Below are 21,361 nucleotides of genomic sequence, written 5' to 3' on the forward strand. Positions count from 1 at the left end.
GTTGCATTGTAGCTACCGCCCTGAAGCATCAGGACTAGTGGAACAGATGAGTGGTACCTTGAAGTCAAGAGTTGCAAAGATGTGTGTGTCCACTGTGATGCTATTAATTGTGTTTGACCAATGACTTTGTGTTTCACCACTGCGCATGTTAGTTGCTCAGTGCTCACTAGTAGCACATTATATGTTTTGTTCAGTATAGCCGCCTATTGGCTTTGACATGGCATTAGCCATTACTTTCTGTATTCACTTTAGCCGCCTATTGGCTTTGACATTGCATTAGCCATTACATTCTGTATTCTGCCTATTGGCTTTGACATGATATTAGACACTACATTCTGTATTCAGCTTAGCTGCCTATTGGCTTTGACATGACATTAGACATTACATTTGATATTTAGGTTAGGTGCCTATTGCCTTTAACATGGAGTTAGACATTGCAGTTGAGAATCCAAGCTGTATTTTTCCAAGCTATGTTTTTCCACAAGATGAACCAAGCTGTTTTCTTCACACCAGACTAGACCTGATACGAGAGAGTACATTTAGGGGGTCATTCTGACCGCCGGGGCCAGGGTCGGCGGGAGCACCGCCGACAGGCCGGCGGTGCCCCGCAGGGCATTCTGACCGCGGCGGTAAAGCCGCGGTCAGACCGGCAACACTGGCGGTCTCCCGCCAGTGTACCGCCGCCCTATTGAATCCTCCAAGGCGGCGCAGCTAGCTGCGCCGCCGAGGGGATTCCGACCCCCCTACCGCCATCCAGTTCCCGGCGGTCCGCCCGCCGGGAACCGGATGGCGGTAGGGGGGGTCGCGGGGCCCCTGGGGGCCCCTGCAGTGCCCATGCCACTGGCATGGGCACTGGAGGGGCCCCCGTAAGAGGGCCCCTACAAGTATTTCACTGTCTGCTTGGCAGACAGTGAAATACGCGACGGGTGCAACAGCACCCGTCGCACCTTCCCACTCCGCCGGCTCGATTACGAGCCGGCATCCTCGTGGGAAGGGAGTTTTTCCCTGGGCTGGCGGGCGGTCTTTTGGCGACCGCCCGCCAGCCCAGGGAAAAACTTAGAATACCCTCCGCGGTCTTTCGACCGCGGAGCGGTATTTCGGAGGGGGAAGTCTGGCGGGCGGCCTCCGCCGCCCGCCAGACTTAGAATGACCCCCTTAGTGTTTTCCTTTCTGCTCAGGCTTGGGAACAGGAGAAGTCTAGGAGATCTGGCCAGTCTCCAAAGGCTTGTGTAGTTTTCCCGAGTCTGAGAGGAGGGGGCACGCTTTTGTAAGGATGATTCGGGGCTACAGTGAGTTAGATTGGAATCTGCTTGACTTCAGGCTGGAACTAGGCGCCAGTTGCCAGTCTCCCGTGTGGGTAGATAATCTCTTTCTCGCAGTTGACCAGAGTCATCAACTTGCAGACCCCAGAAAGATGAAGCTGAAGATAGGTCTCACACGGTGATGCATTTTATTTTTATGCTTTGCATTGAATATATATAATCTGCTGTGTACATTGCAACTGAGAAGTACTGTGATATATTTTGTTTTCATTGCTGCGACTACTTTTACTCATTTGAACGTGTGCTTGAAGTCTATTAGTTCGTCTCTCAAGAACTTGTGGGTGGGGAAGAATTAACAACAATAAAGGTCTTCTTTGAACTCAGAAGTGCATTCCAGAGAGGTTCTGTAAGCTCTGATACGAGATAAGTAGGAAGGCAGGACACCACACATTTGAAATGGCCTGACGCATTGCCTTTAGTGTTGATGTCAATGAGAAACACACCTCACAGGAAGACAGGATTGTCGCCGCATGAGATTCTCATGGGCAAAGCAATGAGGTTACAGCTGTGAAGTGTGCTGGAATTCCAAACTGGATTCATGCAAGTCACACGAAGAAAGTGGCATGTCCACTGGATCATGAAGAAGAATTGTTGAAAGTACCAACAACAACGAGGCAAGTCTCCGAACCGGAAAGAGAACAAAGGGGAACTGAGACCAGATCTGAGCCCGTTGAGGACATTTCAGTCACTCCTGTGAGAGACAAAGAGGAAGACCTCCAGAAGGGTAACGGAGAGCCTATCTCAATTGAGGCAGCAGGAGGGCCTAGTCAGAGGAGAGCTTTGCCAGAAGCAGATGATCTTGAGAGACAAACAGAGCAATCGCCAGACCCAGAGGGGAAAGGAGTTGAGGTGGATCAAAGTCACTGTGATCTGACTCCTCCTGAACCGATTACAGGTCCGTCAAGAGAAAACACCACAGAACAAGGAGAAGGTTTAAGTTCAACACGAAAGAGAACACTGACAAAGGGCCCACTGAAAGGCGATAAGTGTCCGGAGTCACAAGTAGAAAAAGGAAAAGGAGTGGTTGTTGAGACAACAATCGAGGAAGAAGTAGATACAACAAGGAGAGAAGATCTAAGTGAAGGAGAACTGAATGGTGATCGAAAATTGAAAAGAAAGAGAACAGCAAGTCGAAGATACGCAGGTCCTGAATGGGCATATGCGACTACAAATGAATGGCAGCAAGAGTTTTTGTCTTTTTGTTTTGATAGAGACTTTCCGGAAAGAGGCTGTTGAAAGTAACCGGAAGAGACACTGATAACCTGATTTGACTTTTGAAACCTGATTTTGACAAAGCTGCTAACCGATTTTGACAAGGGATCCTGGAAAAGAGACTGAGAGCTGTAAATAACTGCTGAAAGAAGAGTTGTCTATTTTTGCTGCAGGTTTTTCTAAATTTCCTTCTGCTTTCTGATTCTTTACAGATCACGAGTAACGTTAGCCAACAGGGTAGGAATAATAGGCGCTGTAAATATATGAGTATTGGTTTGGTGCTGATGACGCAGAAATGAAGATTTTACATTTATTAGCGCTTAAACGTAGTATTGCAATAATCAAGTGTGACTTTAACCGAACTAATAAAGATTGTACGGGGACAAATGTGCCCTCAGAGTAGTTTGCCAACATTTATAAGCGTGCTTTATATAACGTAATGTATTAGAAGTGCACTAATCCGACATAATCGTAAACGTATACCACGATTTGCTTGTTTGAAATGTTTTAGCTTAGCATAACTTTAGTGGAGGCTTTGGCCTAGTTGCCTGGTCTCACGGTTTAGATGCTCGTGTTTTCCAATGTGCTAATAAATGTGTATTTTTTGCTTGAAGCTGTACTTTTCCACTGAGATCGTTCACATGCTTATCTTAAGGTTTCGTGCCAGCCTGGCATTTTTCTCTTTGCTCCAAGGTCAATCTGCAGGTGCGGACAATGGAAGCTCTGAAAGTGAGTTAATTGGTATAAAATGTTGCAACTTACGTACCCGTCTCCAAGGATAATGTATGCTTAAGTAAAAGCTTGAGAACTGTTGTTTTTGATTGGACAATTTGAAGCCAACCTATGAACCCTCCAATGGAAGACCCTACTGGATTTGAACTGTTGTCTATAAAAACCAGGTGCACAAGAAGAAAGTAGCCATTAGCAGCCATTGCAGCCATTACCAGCCCGATACCCGCCATTTTGCAGGACATTGCAGCTATTATGGCCCACCTTGTTGCGACGCCATTTTGAAAGAGACTCTGATGCTTTCTCTAATCGAGAGAAAGAGACTTTAAATGATTCTTGCCCTAGAGACTTTAACTTTGATCCCTTTGCATGAAGTAGTAGTTTTATCTTGCCGCCGTGAGGCAATTGCCCCGTCCACCTTGCCCCTTTGCCCCGTCCCATGCTGATCGAGAAACGGTACCTGTGAGACGAAGACTTCCTTGAATGCTGATTGTATTGGTAAATATGAAAGGACATTGTACAATTGCATTGTGTTTCTTTTAGGTAACCAACTGCTGATTTTTGATAAGATCCCTAGTTAGGAGTTTTCCAAATTGATGTTGCTAAATTGTTTTTGCATGAAGTCCCACATGCCGATGCTAATTTGAGGTTAGATGAGGATTCTTTTTGTGGCACGATGCAATTTGAGACCTTGTTGTGCTGACCAATGTATGCAATTAGCTCATTACAGATTATAGTATTAGTGATTTGCATTGCTATTATCGAATGCCTTGTTATTCAAATGCTGCATAGATTGCATCTTTTCCGCCGTTATGGACAGCTATTAATGTTCATTTACGTTTATCATTTGGTGTTGAGACACATCTATATTGTGCTAGCTTTGTTAATATAGAGAAATAAATTCATTAACTTTGAATAAACTGGTGTGGTTATTCATGACCGAAAGGTCATGGTTCGCCGAAATGTATTCTGGATTAATTGTTAAGTGTTATGTTGATCAGGGTATTGCTTATGTTCGTTATTGATTACATTAAATTGACTGATCTCGAGTGAAGAGAGTCCCACTTAGCCAAAAGATTCATCGGCCTAAAGAGCGTCCAAATATAGGTAAATTATGAGTACGGAACGCTCTATCAGTAGATGGTAGCAGAGGACGGTTTAGACTTTTGGGACCCCACTCGAGACATACATGGTGTTGAATTAACGGTTTAGACTTTTTGGGACCCCGCTCGAGAGGTATATGGTGTTGAATTAGATTTTTCTTGGGTAAAACAGATTGAGAAAATGATGATGGGCTAGGTCCACCACGACTTTCCCGGGATCTCGGAGCTTGCGAATGGAGAGAATGGAGGTGTGAGATCAGCGTTGGCGGTACTGGTGACGGTATGAGTGAAGTTAGGGTTTTGCGCTTGCACAGCTTATTGCCGCAGATTGTTTGAAAAGGTTGCGAGGATTTTAGAGAATAGCAGAGGTGCGACTCCGAGTGTAGGAGTAGGGAAGTCGTCGAACTTCATAGAAATAGCGGAGGTGCGACTCCGAGTGTGAGAGTAGGGAAGTCGTCGAACTTCATGTGCGTGTGACGCTTTGTGCAGAAAAAGGTCCACGTGGTTGTTGTTGTTGAGACGGGCCCTGCGAGGTCAAGAGACTCCGGAGTATGTTGAAAAGTGTATGAGACACTTGGTTTATGTTGTGGTCTGGTCGGTTTAGTAGGTTGATCGGGCGTGGTCAACGAGTCGGTACGTGTGTTAAGGGAGTGAAAGAAAATTTCGACTTCGGGCTCTGACAAAATTCTAAGTGCACTAGAATAGATCACTGACAAGTTGAGAGCAGTCTGCGGGTCAGATTTGCTTGCGAACGTGGGGACCGAGAAAGATGGAATAACTGCCGAGGCTAGTGAAAAATCCCTAAGGTCCTGAAGCGATTGTGTTACCCTTCCTGTAGTAAACCGACAGATCTGTTTTATTATTATTTTTTGGTAGCTCGCGATACATGCCAGAAGTTGTTACGAGAGGAGCTGAGTGAAGGAGGACAAGCCGCGAGGCTTGGTCAGCCGCAGTGTGTGTGAGTGTGACGTCACTAGGAGCTGCGCTGGGATAGGTTGGTTGGTGAGAAGGGTCGCGCACGGATTGGACGCAGTCCGTGGGGCTCGATTGGAAGGGGAAAGGCAAGCGAAGAGTATTCCGGGAATTAAAGTCACTTATTGATTACAAACTTTGTGAAATAAAAGACGAGAAAAATGAAATTTTTTAAAGCATTAAAGAGTGCGATGAAGGGGGAGTCTTACATTAAAGCGAGCGTAGGAGAAGAGACGCCGCCCGAAGGTACACCAGCTTACATTGTAATGGAGGAAAAAGGGGTAGCTCCGTGCCTTTGGCTAAAGCAATGGCACAAGCTGACAGAGAAACATGGGAGCGTAGCGTTCCCGATCCATGGGACATTTAATATAAGGATCCTAGAGAATTTGAGATTCGCGATGTACGACATGAAGGTACCTCCAAGGCCAGCACAGTTTGAGGCTCTAGCGATTTGGGAACTAATGGCTAGACAGCAACAGCAAAATAAGTTCGAGACCAGGATAAGGAAGGTAGAAAAGACACTAGCGGATGCTAGGTGGGATAATGCACAGAAGGTGTGGAGGTCAGATGTATTGCAGGGGATAAAACTGTTTCCCGCAATCACTAAGGAAGAAGAGACGACAGGCAAGAAAGCTACCTGTAAGACAAATGGGAGGTGTTCCAAAGATAGAGAGGACGAGGAAAAGTTGAGAAAAGAAGAGGAGTTAGAGGATGAGGAGTTAATCATGCAATTACTGAACGACCGTCCACCACCTTATGCAGAGAATGGACAAGGTCCAAGTACCAGTTCTGCCCCTCAGGCACCGGTACAGAACAATGAAACTCCGGGTTCAGAAGCGTCATCGGGATCTAAGGACCCGAGTTTACTGTTCACCCCGCAGATACCGCAGGTTAGGAGAATATATCCAGGTGTGCCCATGTTGAAACCAGCAGAAAATGATCAGCCGCAGGTCCCAAGGTACTACAGCAGTGACAACAGTACGGGAATGATTCTAGATCCAACCGTAATGGGAGTACAGAATGGTCACCACCCAACATTGGCACAAGCTGAATCAACTCAGTTTTTGATGCCTCAAAAGCAGATGCAGGGGGGAAACGCACATGCTCAGATGACGGGGAGTCAATGGGCATGCCGGCAATGATGACCCATAGTGTGGGAATGAACATGTCTCAGAACATGGGGAATGGACAGAACGCAGATGCGATATCCCTACCCATTACTGTAGGTCCACCGGTACCTTTGTATATTCAGCCTAATTCAGGTATGAGCAGTCAAGGATCAATGGTGCACAGCGGGATGGAAAGGAGGTGCATTCAAAACACTCCAGAGACAACTCCGATAGCGGCCCTGCCAACTGGATCTGGGTCCTTGATGGAGTTTAGTCCCATATGTGCTCAGTCAACAGTGGTGAGGTCGAGTCCCCCACTGGTGATACCGCTGTCATCGAATACTGAAAAGCTGCCGCAACCATCAATGGCAGTCGATGTGAATGCTACACTGATGGGGTTGAATGTGCAACAGCTGACACAGTGGTTCAACAGTCTGAATTCCACACAAAGCTCAGCCAGTGGGAAGGGAGAAGACTATCTGAATAGGGTCAGGTTGAACATGGAAGCACAAGAATTGGTGGAAGGGACTATGGCTTGCAAGAAATAGCTGACAAAAACGGGGTGGAGATAGACAAGACAAAACACTTGAGCAGGAGCTATAGATTGGATTTTGGGACCACAGATTTTGAACACATGAGGTCAGCAGGCATGAAGGCACACCTTAGAGAATTGCTGCAGAGTGCACAAGTGTGGAGGTGCTTAGACAAATGGGAAAGCAGATGGGTAAAGAGAAAAGAAAAGAGGAAAGACAGTGTCCCAGAGCTCAACGAGAAAAGACCACAGAGCAGTGATACAGTAACCATGTTACCAATGAGGGAGACAGCAGGGGGAAAATTAATACATGTACCATGGCACAGAAGCGACATTCAGTCTTTTACGGATGATTTTCCCAAACAGAGAGAAGCCGATTGAATGGTATCAACAGACTGATAGGTTTGTGAAGCTTGCAAAATGTCTTTGGGAAGATCTGAACACCCTCTTTGAGATTGTGGTTCCGGCAGATTTGTGGGAGGATTGCAAAAGAGCTGTAGGTTGGCCGACAAGTGAACCAGAGAGAGACAGGGATACGGGTGCACCATCACCTATGGTGATGAGCTTGTACTATAAGGTGATTGAGCATTTGAAGACGAAGGTGGCCGCGAAAAACGTGGATTGGCAGAAGATCGATCGAACGGCCCAAGAGGCTAAAGAGTCGATTCATAGTTACTATGAGAGGTTGTTGAAGGCGTTCAAGAACTACAGTGGCACGGAAACAATAGAGGCGAAGGACATGCTTCATTTTGTGTTTAGATTTGTGGAAGGGCTGAGACCAGAGATAAGTCAGATGATAAAGTCGCATTTGATTTGTTGGCAGTCGAAACCGATTGATGAGGTGTTGAATTATGCGAAATACTGTAGCGACGAAATTGAAGTGACACAGAAAAAGCTGAAGGAGAAGGTGATGATGATGCAACTTAAAGCAGCTCAGACAGGTCTGCAAGGTTTGCAAGGGTTGCAAGGGTTCCAACAGCAGGTACCGCAACCGCAGCCGCAGTTGCAGGGAAATATGATGTTTCAGCCACAGGCGAGAGGCAGAGGCAGAGGAGGTTTTGGGAATAATGGTCCGGATTTGAACACTGTTGTGACTCCGAATGGTGTGCAGGCATTGAAAAAGGTGATGCCGTGTCACGTGTGCGGAATCGTCGGTCATTGGAAATGCGAGTGCCCGATGGTGGTGCAGGAAGGTGCAGGTGTTGGTCAGCAGAACAATGATGTCAATGCATTTCAGACAATGAGGGGACCGAAAATGAGAGGTCCAAACCCAAATTTTCAGACCATAAATCAGCTGCAGGGATTACAACCTATGCAGCCGCAGCAGATGCAGATGCCCCGTATGCAGATGACGCAAATGCAGCCAATGCAACAGCAGTTTCCCATGGTACCTAATCAGCAAATGCAAATACCTTTGGCACCAATGAGTCAGCAGCAAGTGATGGTTCCTCCACAGGTCTCGGGTCAGGTAATGAATACAAATGGCACCGTACAACAGTTCCCATTACACAGTGAGGATGGAATAAACAATGTATGGGAGAGTGAAAGTTCAGGAGAGGAGGGAGATTGTGTGCTTACAGCATCCTTGGAAGTTGATCAAAAGGGTCCATATGTAGAGGGAAGAGTCATGGGTCATCGTGTTTCATTCTTGGTTGACACAGGAGCCACACGTTCAACTGTTAAGAGCATTGAAGTACCGAATTTGCCACTCTCAGGGAGAACAGTTCAAGTAGTGGGAGTAGCAAACAGGCACCTGACGAACCCAATCACAGATCCAGTACCAGTCAGCATTGGTAACTATCAAGGGTTACATAAATTTGTGGTATGTGACTCAAGCCCGATAGCACTGTTAGGGAGAGACCTATTGTGCAAATTGGGATGTTCGATTATGTGTTCGAACGATGGAATTAAAATTCAGACGAGCAGTGATGGGGAAGAAGAGGACAGTGTAGAGGGGGATGAGATGGAAACTGTCGATGAAGAGTATCCTCTGATTTGCCTTTTCCCGATGACAACTGAAGAAGATATTCCAGCTGAATTACGGGAAACAGTCAGAAAGGAAGTGTGGGATATGACAGGGAAAGAGGTGGGATTGATGAAAGGAGTGGAACCAGTGAAAGTGACTGTAAAACCCAATGCAATCTTTCCCCAGACCCCACAATACCACATGGCACAAGACACCCTCATGAAAGTTGCCCAACTCATTGACGAATTTGTAAAGCAGGGAGTACTGAAAGAAGTGTTAAGTAGTCCATGTAATTCACCAATCATGGGATTAATAAAGCCGAGTGGAAAGGTCCGAATTGTACAGGACTTGAGGAAAATAAATGACATCATAATCAAATGTTGCCCTGTCCGTATCAAATCCAGCTGTGATAATGTTTCAAGTCCCTTGCGATGCTGAGTGGTTCTCAGTCATCGACTTGTCACAAGCATTCTTCTCGGTGCCTCTTCATGAGGACAGCCAATTTCTCTTTTGTTTCAAATTCTTAGACAGAGTTTACAGTTGGTGTCGAATTCCTCAAGGGTTTTCTGAGTCACCGTCAATTTTCAATCAGATTCTAAAGAAAGACTTGGAAGCATTAGAATTGCCATTCGAGTCAACCCTAGTACAGTACATCGATGACTTACTGATTGCATCTAAGACAGAAAGTGGCTGCACAGCCGACACCATTGCTCTGTTGAACCATTTGGGAAGGAATGGACACAAGGTGTCTCCTTCAAAGTTGCAGTTCTGTCAGAAGAAAGTGAAATACTTGGGTCACCAGATAGAGAAAGGGTCACGGAGAATAATGAAGGAAAGAATAACAAGTGTACTTCAAATGAGTCCACCAAAGACAAGGAGGGAGGTGAGGAAGTTTTTGGGAATGGTGAGCTACTGTCGTCAGTGGATTCCCAACTTCTCAACTCTAGCGAAGCCTTTACTGAAACTGACCCAGAAGGATGCCTTGGATCAAATTGAGCTGAAAGGAGATGAGATGGATGCTTTTATTGAATTGAAAGAATGCATGTGCAGGGCTCCAGCTTTAGGTATGCCTGATTACACGAAGCCTTTCACATTGTTTTGTCATGAACGTGATGCATGTTCTTTGTCTGTCTTGACTCAAGCCCATGGTGGCATAAACAGACCAGTAGCGTATTTTTCAGCTACTTTGGATCCAGTCGCAGCAGCACTTCCAGGGTGTTTGCGCGCCGTAGCAGCAGTTGGTATCAGCCTCACTCAGAGTGAAGGAATAGTGATGGGACACCCAGTAACAGTCATGGTCCCTCACTCAGTTGAGATACTTTTGACCCGCTCCCGAACGCAACACATGACTGGAACAAGACTAACAAGGTATGAGACAATAATTCTGGGCTCCCCGAATGTGCAGCTGAAAAGGTGCACTACGTTGAATCCAGCAACCTTGCTTCCCGGTGAAAATGCTGAAATTGAGAACGCTGAAGACGTCGAGCATGACTGCCTTCAGGTGACTGAATTTTGCACAAAACCCCGACCTGACATTAAGGATACTAAGCTTGATGAAAATGACCAAATTGTTTTTGTTGATGGTTCATGTCTAAGAGATGGGATGGGAATTTTGAAAGCAGGATATGCTGTATGTACTGTAACAGGTGTCTTGGAAGCATCCTGGCTCCAAGGAGTCTATTCTGCACAAGTAGCAGAACTTGTAGCCCTTACAAGAGCATGCCAATTGTCTACATTGATGAAAGTCACCATTTACACTGATAGTCAGTACGGGTTTGGAATTGTGCACGACTTTGGCCAACTATGGTCACAGAGAGGTTTCCTGACTTCTTCAGGATCCCCAGTGAAAAACGGGGAGAGAATAAGGGAATTGTTACACGCCATTCAAATGCCAGCCAAAGTTGCAGTGGTAAAGTGTAGTGCTCATACAAAAGGACAGGACTATGTTTCTCTGGGAAATGCATATGCGGATCAAGTCGCAAGATTTTGTGCCTTGAACTGTATATTACTCAGGGATGAATGGAATTCAATAAGTGAACCAGAACTCGAACCAGCTGAAGCATTTGCCTTGAAGGTCATAGATACAATGGATGAATTAAAAGCATTACAGAATAACGTCAGGGAGGATGAAAGAGATTCCTGGATTAAATCACAATGTATAAAGAGACCAGATGAGTTATGGGTTTCAAATGAGGGAAAATTTGTTTTGCCAAATATTCTCTTATCGCAGCTTGCGCGGTTCTATCATGGGCAGGCTCACCTAGGGAGAGATGCCATGATAAGATTGTTTAAAACTGATTGGTTTAACCCCAGATTCTGTCAAGCTGCAGAAGCAGTTTGCCATCGATGTGTCACTTGCCAGCAGATGAACCCAGGGAAGGGAACGGTTGTGAACGCGAGCCACATTGGTAGGGCGAGTGGCCCGTTTAGTAGAATGCAGATGGACTTCATTGAGATGCCTGTGCATGGAGGTTTGAAGTATGTGTTGGTGATTGTGTGCATTTTTAGTCACTGGATTGAAGCATACCCCACACGTAGAAATGACAGCCTTACAGTTGCAAAGCTATTGCTGAGGGAGTTAATACCATGTTTCGGATTCCCGATCTCTTTAGAATCAGATAGGGGAAGTCACTTCAATAACGAGGTGATAAAGTTACTTTGCGCAGCGCTGAACATTGAGCAAAAACTGCATTGTAGCTATCGCCCAGAAGCATCAGGACTGGTGGAGCAGATGAATGGTACACTGAAATCAAGAATGGCGAAAATATGTGCATCGACCAATTTGAAATGGCCTGACGCATTGCCTTTGGTATTAATGTCAATGAGAAACACCCCTGACAGAAAGACTGGATTGTCTCCGCACGAAATTCTCATGGGCAGGGCTATGAGACTTCCTGCAGTTCCCGCAAATGCGCTTTTGAATATTACAGATGATATGGTGTTAGACTACTGCAAAGGTCTGGCTGACGTGGTTCGCTCTTTCTCTCACCAGGTGGAAGCGACCACCTTGCCACCGATTCAAGGTCCAGGACACACACTGAAAGCAGGTGACTGGGTCGTGGTAAAGAAGCACGTAAGGAAGTCGTGTCTGGAACCCCGTTGGAAAGGCCCTTTCCAAGTGATCCTGACGACAACTACCGCTGTGAAGTGTGCGGGAGTTCCCAATTGGATTCACGCCAGTCACACAAAGAAAGTGTTGTGTCCCACAGATAAGGAAGTTGAAGCGCTGAAACTGCCAGTGCCTGATAAAACAGTGCTGAGCGCTGAGACAGAGCAAAACCGAACTGAAAGCGAACAGGCAGGAACAGAAGAGAGAGAAGTATTCTCTGAGGACGAAACGACCGACTCACTTGGGGAAGACCAAGGAGAAACCTCAGACAGCGACGAAGCAGCTGAAGGTGACAAAGAGCCTGAAGCAGCTGAGGGTAGCAAAGAGCCTGAAGCAGCTGAAGGTGACAAAGAGCCTGAAGCAGCTGAAAGTGATAAAGAGCCTGACGAAAGTAACGGTGACGAAAGGCTCGAAAGAGGTGAAGAAGCAGGAGAGCCTGATCAGAGGAGGGCTTTCCCAGAAGCAGACGATACAGAAAAAGAAAAAGAGAACGTGATTGATTCCCCAGAAGGAGGGGACAAGGCAGGACAGAACGAAACTGTTCAAGCTTCCACAGAAAAGATCGCAGGTCCATCAAGTGGACACGGTGCAAAGAGGAGACTAAGTATATCGCCAATAAAACTAAGAACTAGAGAAAATTTGAACGACGGAGAAAGGCCAAAAGTAAAAGAGAAAAGAAAGGAAGTGTCTGTCGTGGTACCAACCTCAAGTGAAGGAAAAGACTTGGCCAAAGAGGAAAGTACCAGCGAAGCAGAATCGAAAAGAGAAGCAAAATTGAAAAGGAAAAGGATACCGAACAGGAGATATTCCGGTCCAGAATGGGCCTATGCAGTCAATGACGATTGGACTGACGAATTTGTATCTCTAAGCCTCGAGAACGAAGAAGAAGAGATACCAATAGAAAAGAAAAGTTTTATGGACACGGTTGATTGAAAGGGTGATAAATGACATTGCTTGCTACAATCTAACGTGATACAACCAGCTGAGACATTGCTAAACCGGATGAGACACTTGCTGAACTGATAAAGACTGAGTTATTGCCGAATTGAGACAAATGCTGCTAACCGATAAGTGACTGGCCTCTTGAAGAAAACTGTGTGAACATTGCGCTCGTTCAGCTTTGTAACTGAATTGCTAAATAGTTTCTTTATAGGTGCTTCTAGCTCTCTGATTCTATACAGATCATGGCTACACAAAACAGTAGAGTGAAATATTGTAAATATGCGTGTATAGGCTTGATAATTGCATGTGTACTAATAATAATGGGAATAGTGCTTGCTACACGTGGAAAGGGTGAGAATGAGAGAATTGATGCTTCTACTTTTGCTCCTGTTACTGTCACTGAACTAACTGCATTGAAAAGACTAGAATTAGATGAGAGACACTTGCATGATAAGAAGGAACTTTCGTATAATGTTTTCTATCGCTTGCTAACAGAATATGTTGAGACTATGGATGCGAAAGATTGTTATGTGTGTACACAGATACCGACATCAGTAAAGGAAGGGGTGACTTATCATCACATGCCTCTTACATACGGGATTATATGTAGTATAGTAACTTCTAGATTTTATGGTCAGACCAACATACAGTATTTTTACTCAAATTATGATGTTACCTTTGCATATGTTCCTATAATAGCGCAGCTAAGCCAGATTGCTAAAGATTGGGATGCTAAAATAATGAGGGAATTTTTCGAGCCAATGCAACCTTTTGAAACGGCTCACGCTCATAGGGAAAACCTTACCTGCTCGCTCTCTGCAGTAGAAATAAGCTTTTTAGATCGCACAGATGATAGAAGGGCACAAATGAATGCGAAATTAGAAAAGGAGCTAAGTAAGAGGACTTCAGTAGATCATTATGATTTTGCCGCAATAAAGACACAAGGGAGAATAGCTTTAGATGCTTGGCATGTAGGGAAATTTTGTATATATCGAGGTGAATCTTATTATGACAACATTTTCGTAGGAGCGAGTGAGTGTAAACATACGTTTATCTTTAAGGCCAAATGGACATTCATGATGAACGGACTTGACCCTGTCATACCAGGTGTATATTACATTTGTGGGTATAATGCCTATTATCGTCTTCCGAAAGGATGGTGGGGAAGATGTTATTTGGGTATAGTGTTCCCAAAGGTTTATCAACTGGATGACCTATCGATGATTCCAAAGACATCTGGATCCCATCGTATCCAGAAAAGAGAGACCGCAGCTGCTGTGGTAGGAGATATATTTGGAGCCATGATTCCTTCATTGGGAGTTGTGTTGAATTCCATCAAAATAAGAAAGTTGTCTACTATAGTGGATAACATGTTGACAAAGTTTTCAGGTGCTATAATCCTGATAGATGCTGAACTTGCAGCGGAAAGAGCTATGACTCTTCAAAATAGGCTTGCTTTAGACATTCTTTTAGCAAAGGATGGCGGCGTTTGCAAAATGCTTGGTGCGCGCCACTGTTGCACGTATATTCCAGACAACAGTGTGAAAATTAAAACTATGCTTGCTAATCTAACAAAAGAGAGTGCAGACCTGAAGGAATTGAAAGAACCAGGAGTGTGGGAGAAGGTTGGAAAAGGACTTGCTTCAGTGGGAAATTGGCTTGGTAGCATTTGGAATGGAATATTACTAAAAATAATACAGGGAATATTAATAGTACTGATTTGTATATTTGGAATTTGGGGAATAAAAAGGGGAATAATAATGATTATGGAAAGAATTAAAAGAAGGAAGGAAGAGAAAATGATGAAAAGAATGGCAGAAGAATATAAAGCAAGAACTAGGGGAACTAAAAGGAAAAGAGAACTGACAGAATTTTAATGGAATAAAATTTGTGGCAATAGTTTGTGTGATGACAAGTAGTCATCAGAGGAGGGATTGATGACGCAGAAATGAAGGTTTTACATTTATTAGCGCTTAAACGTAGTATTGCAATAATCAAGTGTGACTTTAACCGAACTAATAAAGATTGTACGGGGACAAATGTGCCCTCAGAGTAGTTTGCCAACATTTATAAGCGTGCTTTATATAACGTAATGTATTAGAAGTGCACTAATCCGACATAATCGTAAACGTATACCACGATTTGCTTGTTTGAAATGTTTTAGCTTAGCATAACTTTAGTGGAGGCTTTGGCCTAGTTGCCTGGTCTCACGGTTTAGATGCTCGTGTTTTCCAATGTGCTAATAAATGTGTATTTTTTGCTTGAAGCTGTACTTTTCCACTGAGATCGTTCACATGCTTATCTTAAGGTTTCGTGCCAGCCTGGCATTTTTCTCTTTGCTCCAAGGTCAATCTGCAGGTGCGGACAATGGAAGCTCTGAAAGTGAGTTAATTGGTATAAAATGTTGCAACTTACGTACCCGTCTCCAAGGATAATGTATGCTTAAGTAAAAGCTTGAGAACTGTTGTTTTTGATTGGACAATTTGAAGCCAACCTATGAACCCTCCAATGGAAGACCCTACTGGATTTGAACTGTTGTCTATAAAAACCAGGTGCACGAGAAGAAAGTAGCCATTAGCAGCCATTGCAGCCATTACCAGCCCGATACCCGCCATTTTGCAGGACATTGCAGCTATTATGGCCCACCTTGTTGCGACGCCATTTTGAAAGAGACTCTGATGCTTTCTCTAATCGAGAGAAAGAGACTTTAAATGATTCTTGCCCTAGAGACTTTAACTTTGATCCCTTTGCATGAAGTAGTAGTTTTATCTTGCCGCCGTGAGGCAATTGCCCCGTCCACCTTGCCCCTTTGCCCCGTCCCATGCTGATCGAGAAACGGTACCTGTGAGACGAAGACTTCCTTGAATGCTGATTGTATTGGTAAATATGAAAGGACATTGTACAATTGCATTGTGTTTCTTTTAGGTAACCAACTGCTGATTTTTGATAAGATCCCTAGTTAGGAGTTTTCCAAATTGATGTTGCTAAATTGTTTTTGCATGAAGTCCCACATGCCGATGCTAATTTGAGGTTAGATGAGGATTCTTTTTGTGGCACGATGCAATTTGAGACCTTGTTGTGCTGACCAATGTATGCAATTAGCTCATTACAGATTATAGTATTAGTGATTTGCATTGCTATTATCGAATGCCTTGTTATTCAAATGCTGCATAGATTGCATCTTTTCCGCCGTTATGGACAGCTATTAATGTTCATTACGTTTATCATTTGGTGTTGAGACACATCTATATTGTGCTAGCTTTGTTAATATAGGGAAATAAATTCATTAACTTTGAATAAACTGGTGTGGTTATTCATGACCGAAAGGTCATGGTTCGCCGAAATGTATTCTGGATTAATTGTTAAGTGTTATGTTGATCAGGGTATTGCTTATGTTCGTTATTGATTACATTAAATTGACTGATCTCGAGTGAAGAGAGTCCCACTTAGCCAAAAGATTCATCGGCCTAAAGAGCGTCCAAATATAGGTAAATTATGAGTACGGAACGCTCTATCAGTGCTTATATGTGGGATATTGTTTGTGGTGTTGATTGTGGGTATATCTGTTCTCAAGAATTAAGCCAACCATACTTCTGGTTTTGAGATGACTACTGCTATAACAGCAATAGAGAAGTTTAGGTTCCATGAGAAATATTTGCATAGCGATACTAATGCACAAGGAGAACCTTCTTCTAATGTTTTCTATCGCTTTTTAAGTGAGTATGTTGAGACAAAGGATGCGAAGAATTGTTATGTGTGTACACAGATTTCTTCATTAGTCGAGGAAGAAGTTACCTACCATAGCTTGGGATAAGTTGTAGTCTGCTACTAACAAGATTTTAAAACCAGGAGTACATTCAGTACTTTTACTTGAATTATGATGTTGTGTTTTCGTTTGTTCCTATAATTAGGTATTAGAGTAGAGTAGCTAAGGAAAATGACATAGTGATAGTTAGAGGTTTCTTTGAACTTACATTGACATTTGGCACACCTTATGTGCACAGAAATAATCTGACATGCTTGCTTACACCTTTAGAAAAAAGCTTCTTAGATCACACAGATGACAGGAGAAAGGCATTGAAGGAGAAATTAGAAAAAGGCTTAGAGAAAAGGACTTACAGGAATGATTATGCTTATAGGTCAATTAAAACGCAAGGGAAATTAGCTTTAGATGCACAACACGTAGGGAAACTTTGTATATATAGGCCTAAATCATGCACTGACAATTTATTTGTGGGAACGAGTGAATGTAGGCATGTGTTTTTGTTTCAGAGTAAATGGACATTTATGTTGAATGGACAAGACCCTGCTATTCCTGGGATTTATTACATCTGTGGTCCTAATGCTTATTACTGTCTTCCAAGAGGATGGTATGGGACATGTTATTTGGAGATAGTTTTCCCAAAGATTTATCAAATAGAGGATTTGAAGAAGTTTCCGAAAGTGACTGAATTACATCATAAGAGACAGAGGAGGGAGTCCTCTTCTGCTATAGTGGGAGATCTATTTGGAGCAGTGATTCCTTCAGTGGGGGTCATTGTGAACTTGATATAGATTCAAAAGTTGTCTACTATTGTGGATAACATGCTGACAATTTTTTCAGGGGCCATACTCCTTATAGATACTGAAGTAGCTGCTGATAGAGCTATGACTCTTCAAAATCATCTTGCTTTAGACATTCTTTTAACGAAGGATGGTGGAGTCTGTAGAATTATTAATTTTAGGCACTGTTGTTCGTATATTCCTGATAATAGTAGAGGGATAAGGGACTTAATTACTAATCTGACTAATGCAAGTGCTGACCTGAAAGAATTGAAAGAACCAGGTGTTTGGGAAAAGGTTGGCAAAGGTTCTGCTTCAGTGGGGTATTGGCTCAGCAACATCTGGAATGGGATTCTATTGAAAATCTTGCACGGGGTATTAATTATTGTGGTTTGTCTAACTGGAACATGGGGATTGTGCAAATTATGCAAAAGGATTAAATTGAAAAGGTCAAAGAATAATCGAGGAGGGAAGAAAAGAAAAGGGAAAAATTATACAGAGAAAACTCAAAAAGGAAACGAAAGTATGAGAGGATCGAATTGACAGAATTTTAGCGGATGCAGAAATTTGTGGTTGGTAGTTAGTATGATGACACATTTAGTCATCAGAGGAAGGATTGCTAGCGCAGGTGTTTTCATAAAAAAATATTAATGATTGTTTATGTATTTTAAATAAATGATTTGTGTAGAAAATAAAATAACATCGAAAAATAATGCAGACGTTTGAAAAATGTGATTACGAAGAGTGGCCGCAAGTGCTCACAAGGTGTACTTACTAGGGAATTAATATTGTGAAATGTTCAATATATGTTTGACTAATGTAGTAATATGTCATATTAAGGGTTATACACTAAGGGGCATATTTATACTCCGTTTGCGCCGAATTTGCGTCGTTTTTTTCGACGCAAATTCAACGCAAAACTAACTCCATATTTATACTTTGGCGTTAGACGCGTCTAGCGCCAAAGTTCATGGAGTTAGCGTAATTTTTTTGCGTGAACACCTTCCTTGCGTTAATGATATGCAAGGTAGGCGTTCCCGTCTTAAAAAATGACTCCGATGCTATTGCGTCGGATTTATACTCCCGGGCAAAAATGACGCCCGGGAGTGGGCGGGACTAAAAAACCCGCATTTGCGCCGGATTTTAGCACCTGGGTCAGGGCAGGCGTTAAGGGACCTGTGGGCTCAGAATGAGCCCAGAGGTGCCCTCCCAAGCCCCCAGGGACACCCCCTGCCACCCTTGCCCACCCCAGGAGGACACCCAAGGCTGGAGGGACCCATCCCAGGGAAGAAAAGGTAAGTTGTGGTAAGTTTAAAAAAAAAAAAAAATTGTGGCATAGGGGGGCCTGATTTGTGCCCCCCTACATGCCACTATGCCCAATGACCATGCCCAGGGGACAGAAGTCCCCTGGGCATGGCCATTGGGCAAGGGGGCATGACTCCTGTCTTTGCTAAGACAGGAGTCATGTTTATGGCGTCTGGGCGCCAAAACAAAATGGCGCAAATCGGGTTAAGACGATTTTTTTGCCTCAGCCTGACTTGCCCCATTTTTGGATGCCCAAACGCCATTTTTCCCTACGCCGGCGCTGCCTGGTGTACGTGGTTTTTTTTCACGCACACCAGGCAGCGCCGGTCGACTAACGGCATTCAATAAATACGGCGCCCGCATGGCGCTTCAGAATGGCGTTAGCCGGCGCTAATTTTTTTGGCGCAAAACTGCGTTAGCGCAGTTTTGCGTCAAAAAGTATAAATATGGCCCTAAGTTTTAGCTTTATTAATTAGAAGTCTTAACTTAGTGAATGTCTTGGCCTACTTGCCAGGCCTCACGTAAAAGCTGTTTTTCTTAATGTTTAATAAAATGGCTGTCCTAGAGAGTTAAACTGTGATTTCTATTGTACTGTTTAAATGTGCCCATAACGGAAGCTTTCTCATGAGAACCGACTGCTAGAAGATGCTGTTCCTGTTAATGTAACATTTTGTGTGTAATGTGTGTGTGACTGACTTTCTGAGGAGGAGAACAATGGAGATTCTGACTGGAGTGGAAGCTGCAACAATATTGTTACCTGAAAAGCTGGATGATGAGGACATTGCAGGTCAACCAATCAACGACATGTGAACGGAGTAACAGTAGAATTCATTGAGTTGGAGTTTTAGTTTTATTGGACAAAGTGTGAACATGCGATTAACTGACCAATAGGAATTTGGGAAGTAGTTTTACTAGTTTTAATATAACGATACCACACTGAGAGATGACACCGTCATTGCCCATTTTTCTTGCTGGCTGAAAGGTCAATATTTCTTGTGCTCCTTGACAAGAGGTGTGCTTAACTTTAATACTTAGAGACTTTGGGGGTGATTCTAACCCTGGCGGGCGGCGGAGGCCGCCCGCCAGAGTTCCCCCCTCCAGAATACCGCACTGTGGTCGTAAGACCGCTGCGGTGATTCTGGGTTTTCCACTGGGCTGGCGGGCGACCGCCAAAAGGCCGCCCGCCAGCCCAGTGGAAAACAACCTTCCCACGAGAGCCGGCGGAGTGGGAAGGTGCGACGGGTGCAGTTGCACCCGTCGCGAATTTCACTGTCTGCAATGCAGACAGTGAAATTCAAAGTGGGTTCCTCTTACGGGGGCCCCTGCAGTGCCCATGCCATTGGCATGGGCACTGCAGGGGCCCCCAGGGGCCCCACGACACCCCATACCGCCATCCTGTTCCTGGCGGCAGAGCCGCCAAGAACAGGATGGCGGTATGGGGTGTCAGAATCCCCATGGCGGCGCAGCGAGCTGCGCCGCCATGGAGGATTCTTTTGGGCAGCGGAAAACCGGCGGGAGACCGCCGGTTTTCCTCTTCTGACCGCGGCCAAACCGCCGCGGTCAGAATGCCCTGCGGGGCACCGCCAGCCTGTTGGCGGTGCTCCCGCCAACCGGGGTCAGAATGACCCCCTTTGTGTTTTCTAATCGTTGATGCTGAATACTGATGCCTTGCTGATCGACTGATGTCCTGAGGACGAAGACTGACTCTGCTTGCTGATTCACACTGAGGATATGTATAATGCAATAGACTGTTGATTATTGTGCATATTTGCTTTTTATTTCTAGGTACCAACTGCACTGTTTTGAGCCATAGTTAGATGTTTTTCCAAATTTGTGTTACTAAATTGTTTTGCATGAAGCCCAACATGCTGATGCTAATCTGGTGTTAGTTAAGGATCCTCATTATTGAAATCATTCTAATAGGGATAAATGCTTGATGAATTTCTCTGCTAAACTTAATGTATGCAATTACTTTAACGCAGTTGACTTTGTTACTGATTTACACCATAACTTTAGAATGTGTTGTAGGTCAAGCTTTAATTAGATTATGTTTCTTCCGCTGCTTTGGACAGCCAGTGTTGTTTCTGTATGTGTTTCATTTGATTTTGAGATTAATCTACATGACCTTAGCATTGTTAATATAGGGAATAAATGCTCTAACGTTTACTACAAGGTGTGGTTATTCATGACTGAAAGGTCATGATGCGTGACAATTACTGACTCCATTGATTATTACTGTTATTGATTGTTAATGATTATTGTGTATTGGTTATTGATTATGTACTGGAGCTATGGTAAGAACATCTTAATTGCGAGTCAAAAGGTTCATCAACCTATTTGCGTCCCTTTGTAAGTTTACTTATTAAGGTCAGACACGCTACACGCGGTGCAACAATTAGAGCTCCTCTTATGAAGTACACAGTCTGAGTGTGAGGTATACCATCTCAGTGACGATGCGTGCACTCCCTGGCATTGGGTATATTCTCTAGGATAGTGAATGCCTGTGTTATCAGTCTAT

The 21,361-nt window shown here is 44.1% G+C and overlaps 1 protein-coding gene across 1 annotated transcript in view; it reads right to left on the minus strand.

The window, feature by feature from the left end:
* FAM83F (family with sequence similarity 83 member F) overlaps positions 1 to 21,361 on the minus strand; it is a 109,335-nt gene that overhangs the window by 39,445 nt on the left and 48,529 nt on the right. The window lies entirely within an intron of this gene.

This window comes from Pleurodeles waltl, chromosome 4_2 (genome assembly GCF_031143425.1).
Source record: "Pleurodeles waltl isolate 20211129_DDA chromosome 4_2, aPleWal1.hap1.20221129, whole genome shotgun sequence".
NCBI classification, from domain to species: domain Eukaryota; kingdom Metazoa; phylum Chordata; class Amphibia; order Caudata; family Salamandridae; genus Pleurodeles; species Pleurodeles waltl.